Genomic DNA, 14583 nt, shown 5'->3' on the forward strand with positions numbered 1-14583 from the left:
TTATATTTATTTGTCCTTCTGGCCCCCGTAGCTGCAGTGCATATTCCTATGCCTCTTCTTCCAGCTTTCATTAATGAGAAGGCAGGGAATTTAAACTGATCTAAATGTCTCATTATTTGCTATTTGCCAGGCCAGCTTCTTCTCTATCACAATAGATCTGATCCCAGTCAGGTAGATAGTTGCACAAGTTCCCTTTTTTTTTTCTCAAAGTTGACGTTGTGGTTCAGCCCTGACAGTCACAGCAGTAGTGTAACTGGTAACTAGTGTTTAAGAGCAATGACCAAAACAAAACGCAGTTTTAACCATCAGTGTGCTGTCGTTATTTCAACCATCAAGACAAATAAAGATTTGTGATTAAATCATCATTGTGATGATGGCTTTGCAGAGACTTTTGGTTTATTTTAGTTTTTTATCTATTTGTTAAGGCTGCAGACACCAGTTGACCAACGTATACCTGTAAAGAAAGTAAACTCGAGACAGCTTAATTCATAAAAATGAGATAATCGTTGGGGTTGGGCGAGACGCTGGGAGATCTCTAGTCCAGCCCCGGGCTCAGAGCAGGATCAGCAGTGGGAGCAGGGCAGGTTGCTCAGGGTCCGTGTGGTGGAGCAGAGGGCAGCAGTACAAGGTTGGGCAGCAGGTATGTGAGCTGGAGCAAGGAGCTGAACCTTGGCTTGAGCAAGGAGAGAGATGAACCTTGGCTCGGCTGCTCTCAAAGAGGCAGATGGCATGGCTGGGTTGCTGTGGGAAGTAACACTGTGCACAAAAAGGCTGATTCAGTGGGCTCCTTCCCTCCCTCGCCCTCCACAGCAGAGGTGATGAGCGGCAGCCTGGCTCCCGTCGCGCTCCAGGGACAGGGCTGCTCCGTACTGTCTCTTATTCAGGATGGGTCTGTGGTGCCCAGCAGCTCTTAGTCACTCTTTCTGATTCACTGACCGGGATTTGCTTTTTTAAACAAGGAGTGTACCCGCTACCGTGCCACAAATGCCAGACTGAGTCTTTCTGTGCTTTTCATAATTTTTGCAGAGGTAGTTTACACTGTTTGTTTTCCCACTGTGCTTATGGTTTAAGTTGGGTTTCACAAACTGATCGGGAAATCAACCAGAATTTTAACTCCCTTGTTGGAGCGGGGACCTATTTGTCTGAAAAGTTACATAAAATACTGTTGTTTTAATGTAATTCCAAACTTCTGTGCCATTATTGAAAGCCATTGCTTTAGGAATTTGACTTAAGTATTTAACAGACTCTTAAAAAGTGATGACCCTAAGGTGATTCTGAGATCCCTGCTCAAATCATGACCACCTGTTACAGTAAAACACAAGAAGTTGTAGCTGTTACATCTGTGGTGTGTAGGTGAAAAGTGCCACCCTCTATCTGTCATTCTTTCAGTTACTATATACTAAAAAAAAAAAATCACAAAGAATATATTTAAGCTTTGAAGCTCGTACTTCAAAGTCAGGAATCACCAGAGGTAAGGATGCTTGTTGCTGCCTTATTGTGCAGCCTCCTCGCAGTGTAGGGTTGTCTTTTAATGACACGATCACATCCCCCTTTTTTGCACAGAGCTTTTCTGCCTCATTCAGCGCACAAAGTAAGGATCCATACTGATGAATCTGTTAACCTAAAGCCTGCTCTACTGCAGCCTTTTCAAATCCTGGACTGAGCACAGAATTACAAATTCCCTCAAGTGCTCAAGAGCATGGTGCTTAGGAGCACTGAGTCTTGCGTACTTTGTACCATTAATGTTTTCATATTTAGAAGCTGTAAGGTTGTGTTGTTCCCATTTTACAGATAGGAACCAGAGGCACAGTGAGATTGAACTCAGGACTATCAATAATTCTGAGTGTTAGAACTTGAATCTTTTACTTCAATATTCAAATTACGGCTGTCGGCGTCTCCTATTGCGCAGCAGTTGTGCAAATCAGCCTCCAGGATCTATGAGTAACTTGCAATTCTTTGCAGTCTGGTCAGATTTTGTTTCAAGTGTCTTGCTGAAAACCAGACAGAAAGGGTTGGAACCGCAGGGGCACTGTTTACTTGGCATAGTCCCAGAAACACGATTTTTTTCCTGTGTGCTGTCTCCCACCCTTTCCTGCATGCCTTCCAGCATCTGCAAGAGATGTAGCAGCAGTCCTGCAGCTGGCTTAGCTGGGTACGTGCCTCTGATACGTGACTAGATCGTTGTCCATCATCAGATGGGATCCTAGGGAAGTGCATGTGCGGATGAGGTGAAGACTGTTGTAGTGCCTAATGGGAGGAGGGTTGAGTTAGGATTAAACAGGTGACTTAAATTCTGAGACGTCCTGACATTTGAACACTTGACTTTGTGACCCTAACATTCTTCTAATAATAGAAAGTTTTGTCTCTAATTTCCTAGGTTTGGCTTTTAACTGTGGCTTACCAATCCACAGATTGCTGTTGGGATTTCTGCTGTGTAGGGCTGTGACTGCTTTGTCTGCAGCGTAGATACGCCCTCAGCCTTTTTGCCAAACCTCTTCTCACCTGAGCTTCATGTCCCACAACACTCTGTATGTTCTGTGTTCTTGAAGAGGTTACATCCCCATTTGATTTCCTCTAGCTCTTCAGGTACAAGTCCTCTTATCTCTTCATTGACGTCCTCCCTACTGCCTGACTGCAACAGTGGTATAGGACAGGACACCCCTGAGCACTGTCCCAGATCCTACTTCGCTGCAGAGCTCTCTGTGAGCAACTGCCTGGGGTGATTTTGGGGTAGGATCTCGGAAGCTCCCACCCTGTTTTGGCATTGTCCCAGGTAAATGGAATTTGTGGGCAAATTTTCTGCCACATCTCTAGTGGTTTGCTCAGACTGAAATTCCAAAGTTTTATAACTTGGCCAAGTTTGGACAGATTTTTCCGAGACCAATGCTAGGGTGACTCTTGAACCTTTGCAGTGAGGGTACAGGTTTCTGTTTCAAAGGATGAATCATAGAATGGTTTGGGTTGGAAGGGACCTTAAAGGTTCCAACCCCTGCCATGGGCAGGGACACCTCCCAATAGACCAGGTTGCTCGAAGCCCCATCCAGACTGATCTTGAACACCTCCAGGGATGGGACATCCACAGCTTCTCTGGGCAACCTGTTCCAGTGCCTCACCACCCTCACAGTAAAGAATTTCTTCCTAATATCTCATCTAAATTTCCCCTCCTTCAGTTTAAAACTCTTACCCCTTGTCCTATCATTGCACTCACTGATAAAGAGTCCCTCCCCATCTTCTCTGTAGGTCCCCCTTTAGGTACTGGAAGAATGCTGTAAGGTCACCCTGGAGCCTTCTCTTCTCCAGGCAGAACAACCCCAACTCTCTCAGCCTGTCCTCACAGGAGAGGCGCTCTGGTCCTCGGATCATCTTCATGGCCCTCCTCTGGACCTGTTCCAACAGCTCCACATCCTTCTTGTGCTGAGGACTCCAAAGCTGGATACAGTACTCCAGGTGGAGTTTCACCAGAGTGGAGTAGAGGGGTACAACCTGCTGGTCAGCACTAGTTTCTCAATGAAAATGTACAGAGGGACAACATACCATGGACCAGTTTCATCTTAGAAATGGATGACCGGCAGCACCAAAAATTGAAACAGGAGCATGAGGCAGGCTCATGATTAAAAGAGAATTTTAGTCTAAAGAAGCCAAAATTAAGATCTTTAAATGGAAAGGTTTAGAAGACCTACTCTTAGGTATCCTTAACTGTTAGGAAGACCTTATAAACTGATTTCCAGCTACAAGTATCTCTTCAAATGTGACTTCAATGCATTTATGTCAGAGATGAAACCGAACATTAGCTGAAGTAGGGTAGAAAATGGAGAATAATTTGTCCATCGGAAAGTAATTGCCACGTTCAGCATTTGGCAAAGATGCCAAGGCAATGCCCCTTCTCCTCTCAAAAGTAACTTGTGGTTGGTTTGGGGGTTACTGTGTTTTTATTGGGTGCAAATGAGCAAGCCTACGTTTGTAATTGCACCTCTGGTGACATGGTCCTCCCTGGCACCAGCTGATCTGTTGATCCTGGGGAATAGGGAAGAGAAAAGTGGGTCTTAAAAAACTAGTGGTCACAACCAGAACTATATAAATTTTAGCACAGTTTTCAGTCATGCCTGTATGGAGGCAAGAGCAGCCATATTTCTGGAACCTAATTAAAGAAGCTTCAAACCTATATGTGCCTCATAGTTTTTAGTTTTCAGTTAAAATGAAACATTTTTAAGAACTTGCTTTTGCAATTTTGTACTCTGTGAAGCAGAGCTCTCTATTTCTGGTGTATTGTATCCTGAGGTCAGTGTTGGGAGAGCCCAAAGGAAACCTGTGTACCAGGCTCCCAGGTCCTCTGAGAACCCCTGAGTAAAGGCAAGAGTCCCGGTATGGGGCCAGCCTTGAGTCGGCTGCATCTTGATATTATTCTGTTACTGAAATTTCTTCTTAATTAAGACCTTTGTGTACAGTGCAAAAGCAGCAGGTTCATCTAATTAAAACTGTTCAAGAAAATAGTGTTTTGCCAGGTCAGTTTTCATTAGGGAAAGTGGGAGATGTGTATGTGAAAAATCTGCTATTTGTTGTGGCCAGTTCGTTGGGCATCCTTTTATTTTCTGTTTTACAATCACACAATACATTTTTGGAAAGCAAAGAGATGTTGCAGTCTGGCCCCCCACCAGTGCACTGGAGAGTAGAAGATGCCGATTCTCATGTATGTTGATAAGATATATATGTGTAAATTCCCCTCTAACCCGACCCCATCAATGGGAAAAGAGTGCCTTTTGTCAAGGAGGAAAGTTATGAAAGATGTTCTTTATTCAGGATGGAGTGCTTCAGGGAAGAAAGAGAGTGAGTTAGGAGTGATTTGCTTGGTCAGGCACTCCAGGAAATTTTCTGCTCTTGTATCAGTCTTAAAGAAAAGGCAGCATCAAAAAAAGTAGTCATTGATCTCATAAATTATATTAATCATGCTATATTTTCTATATTAATGTTAGGATTTTGTATGTGAATCTCTTTCAAGTATGTAGATGCTCTTCTTTGCATGCAAGTTGTGTCAGAATTCTGTAATTTCCATCTCCTTCCATAGACATGCCCTGAAGACCAACGGTTTGAATCTGAAAAGGGGGCGATGGTGGCAAAATACCACCATTGTTAGTTCTGCTGCTGCCGGGTTCTCATGACCCTCAGCAACAAGAAGTTAATTCCAGAAATACAATTACAAAAATACCAATGTGCTTGACCTGCCAAGTATTTCTGTATCAGCATGAGACTGCAGAGGGGGGTGATGGAGGACTCCCCACTGTCTCAAAGTCCAGAGAAAGATGTGATTTTCTCATACCCACTCCCGTGGCTCCGCTGCTGTTTGCTGTGTAAGGTTTGGAGTGACTCTGGAGGAGCAGCAAAGGTTCCTGGGGCAACAGCAACATTCATCTTGTGATTTTACTTTTAATATGTAAATTCTGTATTTGAACAAGTCTTGTTTCCATCAGGGAGATACATCAGAGATTATTTTCCTAGGAGAAATTCACTTTTGATTACTTAATGTCCTAACATTATGAGATAGAAAACTCTGCTGATAAATTGGGGAGCCAATTTATCAACCAGTGCTGGTAATAGAACTGGATACCATTTGAATCGGTCAGTTTTTATTTGATAGATATTTAGAAAAAGTTCTTGAAAGGTCTCCTCCTTTCTGTGGCTTGGCTGTTCACTGATTTAGACGACACATTAATCTTTAGAAAATGTGCATGATTTTTTTTCTAGGAAGTTATGATGTCAGTCCTTTTTACAGTACAACTTTCTTGTTTTGTTTTGCTGCTGACTTTGTGTGGTTCCTTGAGCCTCCACAAGTTCTTTCAGTTCTCAATAGACAAATGTTTCTCCTTATTCCCCTGCACATATACGTGACCTCAATTCATTCCACCTGTAGCTGTGTCCTACATGTCTAGAAGGCTGATAGCTCGTCAGTATGCTACACCATGCCTTTATGGAGGATTCCTGTAAGCATTGTAATTATTGCTGATGTTTGCAGACCATAATAATGGAAACAAATCATAGTACTGGTTTTCTAGAAGCAGTGTATATAATACAATACTGTTTAAGTTCCTCTGTGTTTAGATGGATGTGTTTATCGGTACTCATATTTTTCTGTGATACATAGCTCATATAGACTGATACAAATACTTAACTTATTTGTCTGACATTAAACTGTAATGGCGTTTTTCCATCCCAAGGTTGCTTCTTAATACCAGTCAAGGCATATTAAATTATGTATCTTCTCAGTTATTTCCTATTAGGTGTTTTGTATTTATTTGTATGACTGTAATTCTACAGACCACTTTCCATATCTTCACGCAAGTGACTTTATTTATAATACTAACTATGCCAGAACATGTATATAGAACATTTATATCCACAATAAACTTTTAGCTGCTAAGTGAACACCATAATAATTCCCATCAATACAGCCTTGTTGGTGGCGGCCAGCAAATTCCTAAACATGGGAAGTTTCTGGACTCAGTAAGGCCCTGGAGACTGAACTCCCACTCTGCTGCTTTACCAGCTACAGAAGGATGTGGTGTTTATTTTCAGGAATCAGTGCAGTTTCAATTCTGAATTTTGTGTTATCGCTTTTTGTTTGAATAAAGAAAACTCTTCAGAAATGTCCCATATGGTAATGTTTTTAAGGATTCTGAGAACTTAGATGACTTACCAATTTGATTTGTGCAATACTTGCCAGGCAATGGTATTATTTCATAGCAGTGTATTTTGTATTTCGTGCGTTTCTTGTGAGACAGCTGTTCTGTCTTGCTGTTCGTGATTTCTTTTGGTTTTCTGTCATAGCATGGCCAATTCCCTTGGTGCTGTATATCATAATTCCTTTAAAAATCATTTATTTGGGTCACAATTCATTGAGAAACCCAGCTTTCACTTCAATTGAAGCATATTTTAATAGGAAATTTGAAAATAAAAGCTTGAAAATGTGAACTTCAGAGTCTGAAAAGACAGAAAACAAACAAACAAAAACATATTCTGTAAAATATCATAGTTTTAAGCCAGCCTCATGTTTTTAAAGAAGTGATGCCTGTCTTATGGTTCTTGAAAATTTAGTTTTGGGAACATTATTTTCAATTAATAAAGAATTTGTGATGGTTTCTTCTGATTATTACAGGCTTAAAAGTATGACAGTGTAGGAGGTTCCTTGACTGACATTAAAGCACCACAAGAAGACTGCACTTCTGTAGCTCCTTTGCACGTCCTGTTTACAGTTCAAAAATGAAAATATTTTGACAATCAGACTGTCCTGGTGCAGTTTATATTGCAAATAAGCAAAGATTGAATGCACACAGATACGAGTGCAGCAAGTAGCTGTGGTACAAGAAGGGATCAAGAACAACTGCAATTCATGGCACTTGATGCCAAAAAAAACCAAACTCTGAAAATCAATTTAGTTAATTTATGTAATAATCAATGTCATGTGAAATACTCTGCCTGTCGTTCCAGTAGAGGGCAGTAATTTACATAAATATCAATTAGTATGTCTACACAACATGCATCACAGAATACTAGACACAATAACTGTTTTTATTAAGACAGTGCAATATTCAAGGCGTACTAAGTCCCTCATGGATACAGTGCCATCCAGAAGTCTAATTTTCTGTGCTTTTGCAGCAGGACTTAATCACATTTAATTACAGTAGAGTTTTTGCAAGTTGTACTCGGCTCACTAAACTAAATCACCTCCGCATGCCCCGATGCTTCATGCAGAAGTGTGCAACACATGCCCCCAGTTAAATGCCATAAACCCCCCAGTCTGATGGACTGTGACACAGCTCTTACATGATTTGAGGCAAGACTTGAGGCAAGAAGACATGCCAAAAAGTATGTGTTTGGCTCCCAAGGCAATCACACAAAGTCCAAAACTATGCAGTGCAGGTACGGCCTCTCTCACCTGCCGGGTGCTGGTCTGGAGCAGCGCGTACAAACGAACTCTCCATCCTTTGGCACAGAGTCCTGAAATTACTGCCAGCAGTTACTACACTTAGCAACGTAGAAGTAGACCAAAATTCATGAGAGTTAAAAAAACGAGACGTTTTCAGCTAGCATGCCAATCAAAACTCAGACATACTCTGCTGTATATAGTCATCAGAGTGAATAGTATTTCAATGGATAATTTCGCTGAGATACTGATTTTTTTTCTCTGTTGCTGCTGAACAGCAAGTATACAGAAAAACTTTTGTGTCCAGAAATCATTTCTACAGATCCAGCAACATGCTGTAGTACAGTGAAAGAGGAGGCGCTGAAAGTTATAATCATTGTGTTTCTTTAAGCTGTAAGAATTAATTCCTAATCTGTTTCAAAAACACTACCACTTGAAATTTATGCTTAGCTAAGAACTGTTTAAATGGCGAGTGTTTCTTTAGCATGAAGATAAGTTCACTAACTCCAAAATAGCTTTCTTAATTCTTTCAATACTTTACAAATTTTTCTTGTCGCAGATATAAAATATTGTGGGAATAATCAGTTTCTTCCGTTGCTCGAACTAAATGAATGGTGGTCTGAGAAGCCAAGCAGCATGTTTTCTGGGGAGGAGGGACTCGTGTCCCAGGCCATGATGATGCGGAAGACACTGAACCTTCACAGGTCATTTAATACAGAAGCGCTTTAAAAAAAATCCCAGAACTAGAGTATTGGTTTTGTCTTAGAAAGAATTTAAGGGGAAATTGCCTTCAGCACAGAAGCATGGTTCAAATGTACCTTGTATCACACGTAGATCTGTCTGAATCTGAGCTAAGAGTAGCTTGAAATATCTTTGTATTTTGTCTTTTGTTGATGAAATTTAAGAAGAAATTCAGGGTAACTGCCAGCTCCAGGAAGGGGATAGCTTGAGGGAATGTTGAAAGAGTTAAGTCAAAACCAATGTTACCAATTACGCTTCTCTCAGTCAAAACACTGAAAAATTACACTTAGCATTACAAAAAAAAGGGTTCCTAAAGATTTAGGAACCTCACGCATTGGTTCATAGCTTGGTCTTCCCTAAAGTGCGTTGCATACATATGTGAGTTTATTTTGGATTCACTGCCTGGAGGAGTGAGGACCTGAGCATTTGTCCCGACTTTTAGGTTATTTTCAATACCTCCCATTCCTCTAGTAAATGCACCTCCATTTCCCCACCGCAGTCCCACTCATCCTGATCTGAGTGACAACGCTGTTTCATAGCTTATCCAGAATAATGCCGTGGTAAATTATTTGAGACTGTGCGTCATTTCTGTGTCAGCTGACTACTGAAAGAATATGTGATTGGCATCTCATGGTCTTGCTCATTTTAAGAGGTCTCTTTAACATAAGAACAGATTTTATCTAAATAAATCAATTTTACCGGGAGATTTCAGCCATCGGATTTGTAGTAAGAAAGAAACTTTTTATTTATGATGTTGGAAAGACCACAGCTGGGAATGCACCCATTAGTAGACACAAACAGATGGATTCTGACAAGTCCATGAACTATTCACACTATTTTTTAGCAAATATTTTGCAGCAATCTTAACTTGCAAATGCTACTCCAGAAACAAATATGGAACTGTCTGTCTGTCTCAAGGCACAAAACAAAAGAGTCATGAGTGACTTTAAAATACTGTGGCTTGAGTATGCATACACTTGAAGTTTAGGAAGGAGTGCTTTTAATGGAGAATAGTTATGCCTTGATGCAATAAATGTTTTGAATTATAAATAAAGTCATAGAGGGTAGGGTGTCTTTATAGGTGTGGTGAAGTGAGGATGTTCAGCAAAGACTGAAGGTTTCAGAACAAAACTTGTAATTTGATTATGGCATTAATTCAGCAGAGCATGTAAATACTTTGTAAATTTAAATGCTTATGCGTTTATCTCATGTGGACTCATCTGTTTCATTGCATTTAACCTCTAAACCAACAGCATATTCTTTTAAAAAATCTTATCTATTAAATCAGTGTGGTAGAATGTGTGAGTTCATCAGAAACATGAAGGTAGCAGAACATCCATATTTCTGGCATATAATAAAATAGAGGACACTATACCTAATCTGATTCAAATAGAGATCAAATACATTTCAGAATCTGGGTTAGACAAGACACCATCAAATAAAATTGACTCTGAAACATCTGTTTTGTTTTATACAAAATCATAAACATGCGTAATTACAAAACGGCCTAAGCTGTTCCTTTTGAAGGCACTCTAAACAGCAAGGACAGCAGGACAAGTGTTACAAAGCCAAGGCACATGCATTAATCATGGCATGGCAGCATTTTAAAGAAGCTATCAAATTCAGAGGGGTTATAAAACAGCTGGGATGAATTGTAGGTAGGAACTGTTCTAAATCTCTGGATTCTAGGTCACAATAGAGGCTATAACACAGGGCACTCACTCGCTCTTTCACTCCTTTGTGCTGCTTTCTGTTACGGGAGGATCATGACTTTCAGAGGGCTGGAACCATTATCTCTTCTTTTATGGAAAGGATCAGTTGGTGCAATCGTTAGGGATCATGAAACTGGGAAGAAGTTTATTGCTGTGACAGATCGTGCAACATATGGAAGGAAGTAAGACGTTCTCCAGAGACAGATTAAGTTTTTGCCAAGGCATTTTATTGAAATTTTGGAAAATAAACAGGTCATTAATTGGGTCCAGATTTAGCTACTGCGAATTGTGCAAAGATGTTGCAAACCAGATGCTTTCCCCTATTTGTTTTTACAACCCTTTCTATTTATGGATGCTCTTATTTAATGACTTATTTCTTTAATAGAGGGCATTGTTTTGCACCGGAAGTCTCGTCTCTCCATTAGCTTTGCCAGTAGGTGCCTGAGTAAAACATACATGTCCATACAATTTCAGGGGATGAAACAGTCAGCAATACCATGGTAAGTAGGAAATAATCAGTAGGAAGTTGTGGAATATGGTAATTGTAGTAAAGTTAACATTTAATTCTTCCCTGGGTTCCTTAGCATGTAGCAGTTTTGAGACACTCTCTTTGCAGACCCTGCTAGTGGAATGGTAGAGACAAAGACACCCATCCCAAGGACAGCATCCTAAGACCTGGCTTGCCGGTGAAGGTGTGAATACAATCCATGCCAGCATTTCCCTTGCTTTCCTGAGGTCTGCGGTGCAGCCACTGGCGTACCTGTCAGCCCTGTTGAAGCACAATTTCAACTTGATCTCCAGATCAAGGCTGGAGCCCAAAATGGGAATGTAGCAGCCAAGTCAGCTAAGCTGAACCGACTCACAGAAATACTTGAGAAAATAAATCTTCGTTCCTTTTCCACTTAGGTTTCATTTAGTCGTTGGAGCACGGGCATGTTATGTTCTATCCACATAGTCTTGATTCATGTTATAAATAACATACAGGGTGAAAAGCATCTGCCCTGACTTGAAAGCAGCGAGTCTAGTGGGGATGCCTTCTGAAAGGATTGAGCGAGTCACACAAGGTCCTTTACAGTCAAGACAGAAATAGGTACCCCTGAAAGCACATCCTGTCATCCTGAAATAGGTGTGTGAGACAAGGGGGACGAATTGCCCTGCGGTGGTGCTCATTTCTTTCCATAACCCTAGCCAAGTGACAGCACCAAAGACCTGCCTGCATCAGTGACAGGCGGGGAAAAAGCCATCTCTTCAGCTACCACCTGAGTGCATTTGATACGGAAATCAGCGAGCCCCTAGCATTGCAGAAGTTTAATTTTAGAGATTGCTGCTTATGGCATCCCTGGCTTCATTTTAAAGTACCTGCTCAAGCGAGCAAAGCAGGAGATCGCGCTGACAAGGTGCCTGTGACTTCAGTGGCACTTGAACATGGACTTTAAGTTACATGTTCTGACAGTAGCCAGCAAGTGTACCTTAACCTCACATAAATGTATTTCTCCATTTCCAGCTTACTCTGGGGAGGCAGATTGTGAATTACACGTCTTAGAAGACACACTGAATTTATCGTAATAAAAGCTGTGTGATTTTATTTGTGATCCTGGGCTGGTTTAGCTAAGCAACAAGGGCAGCAGCCATGCAGATTTTGTACTGCATGCTTTAAAGTGTGTTTTAAGGTTCACTTTTCAAACTACTAGTTAGTTATCCCATGTATGAATATTTGTTGTATTTGGTATAGTGTCCTTAGTGAGAGCAAAAGTCTGCCAGCCTCAGGTATCCTGTTTTTCACAACAGCTGCTAGTGGATGGTTAGGAAAGAGTATAAGCACATGACAAGTTTATGGTATGACCTCTTAGCTTCCAGGTTTCAGTAAATAGTCTTTGCTGATGTTGTTAACAAGGCTGCCAATTAGGAACAAAGTAAGAGGGAGGTTTACGATGTGACTGTACACTTCCTAGCTGAGCTACACCTAAGTTGGTGAGACACAGAGTCTGTTTCCCGTTTGTAATCTTCTGGAGACGTGTAATCCCTCACATCACAACTGCCATTTTAAAAAGTTATTTTCAGACCATTCACAGGTGTCACGGCCAGAGTTGCTTCCCTGTCACATGAACTTTCACTAGTCTGAGCAAAATGGGAACAAAGTTTATTTTTAAAGTAATATGGGTTTACTAGTGGATTGAAAGCAAAGAAAGCAAAATGTTAAGAACTCCATTTGGTTTTAATTTATCATCCAATTTATTATGTTTGGTAACATGTTATGAACCAGTGAGTATATTATTTGTCATAGGTTCCCCAGGACATAAGAGAAGGAGAAGTAAAAACTGAAATATATGCATCTCTGGTTCATTCTTTTGCAATCCAGGTACAGAGTACATACAAAGTACTTTAAAGACAATTCTGATCTCAGCTACACAAGTTGAAATCCTGAGCACTTATAGGGTAATCAATAAATTCTGGTTTGGAGTAAAAGACCTCCCCAGCAGCATGGTCTGGAAATTCTTTTTTCAGGACCCAGTTTTGCCTTAATTTCATGTTCTTATAGCTGAGAACAGCACTTACCTGTCAAAATCTAATAGAATGAGAGGAAAAAAAAAACTGGCAAACATAAACCAGGACCGACCTTTTTCAAAGGTCAGGTGCAATTTCAATTCTGCAATTTTTAGTTGCCCAACTTGAGATACTTCAAAGAAGTCTTGTGTTCAGACTGAGGAAACCAAAGCTCCCAGGAAGTCAGAGCTTTGCAAGTGTCATGGAAAATCGACCCAAGATGAGTCGTTCCTTTTGAAGGTTTTGGCCGAGGAATTTTTCCAGTAAAACTACATTCCATAAACATGGAGCAACACCTTAAGTAGACAACAACAAATGAGGAACACCGTGGAGTTGATCTGAAAGAGAGCTGTATATTCAGAAAGTGGGACAGGGAGGAAGCCTGGTGGAGGGACTTGATAGGATGCCAGGATAAACAGAGTAGACGGCAATATTTTCATCACATTGGAATCGAGAGTAAAAAAGAAATTCACGGCTGATATGAACCTTCTCCACCAACTCTCTTGGTCTGCCTGTTTCGAACAGAGGGGGAATCAACAGAGGAGAAGAAGTCTTGGTAAGTGGTTGCTGGAGGAGGGGGGAGGATGTGCAAGGGAGCGTATAGGTGTACAGAGCTAGAGAGGGGAGAGGTGGAGAGAGAGAATATGCTCCAAGGCAGTACAAATGATATGGGGGGTGGGAGGAAGAAGGAGGGAATGTCTGCCGGAGAATAATTCACCCTGTCTGCATTGCTGCAGGTTCTAGGCTCTCTCTGGTCCTTCCTGCTCACTGGAAGCATTTTCCAAAGGCAGGCTGTGGGGAAGGAGGAGCAGGCTGCCTGCTCTTTCTCAGGAGAAGCAGTGTGGTGGCTGGCAAAGGAGCTATGGGAAACCCTTTCCTCTGCATCGCTCCTGCTATCTGGCAGGCTTCCACTCTGTAAAAAAAACCCACACCTGCAGCTTGTTGGCCAAAATAACTTTATCCAGTTATATACATCAGCTCTGTAGTGTCTGTACAGTGCAGTCCAAACTGTGAGTGAAAAAGAAAAAAAAAAAAAGAGTGCAAGAAAGAAATACGCAGTCTAGAAATGGAAAGCTTAAGGTGTGCACAGAGCAGTTGATCACTGGGAGACGGAAAATTGTGGTCAGGGATTTGTCCAATTCATGAATATCTGTTTCTATGGTAAACTGTTCCCCTGCTGGTTTATTGTGGAAGGTCTGTCAGGGATTATTGTGGGGCTTTTTTTTAGGAAAAAAAAGTTGTAAGTGTTTGATACTCCTAAATCTTCCAATATGAAAAAATAATAATTTGTGATTAAGAGCTGTGGGCATCATGTGTCTTCTTTCAGATATACAGGACAAATAATGTACTGTACAGAGCAATTGATGTAGATTATGCTAAATTCTAGCTTTGGATGAGAGATATGTCATACATGTGTGTCCCATTTTTCCCCTTTCCCTTGGCTTCTTTATTTGTGAGGTTGCTGTTTAGGCACCAGTATGGCTGAAATTATGCAGCCAGCTAAGTGTGCTAGTGTGTTGGTTGCACTTGCAGTGACATGGTGGGTCAGCCTCAAAGCTGGGCTAGTGACCAAGTTCACTGCTCATCCATATTACTTTCTGGGCAGGGTCTTTTCTCTGGTTCTGGGATGCCCAAGCTGGTAATCTGAGGGAGGGAAGAAAACGTCACGTG

At 41.2% G+C, this 14583-nt stretch overlaps 1 protein-coding gene across 7 annotated transcripts in view; it reads left to right on the forward strand.

The window, feature by feature from the left end:
* Positions 1-14583, forward strand: part of STARD13 (StAR related lipid transfer domain containing 13) — a 308854-nt gene that overhangs the window by 163903 nt on the left and 130368 nt on the right. The window lies entirely within an intron of this gene.

This window comes from Larus michahellis, chromosome 1, assembly GCF_964199755.1.
Source record: "Larus michahellis chromosome 1, bLarMic1.1, whole genome shotgun sequence".
NCBI lineage: Eukaryota > Metazoa > Chordata > Aves > Charadriiformes > Laridae > Larus > Larus michahellis.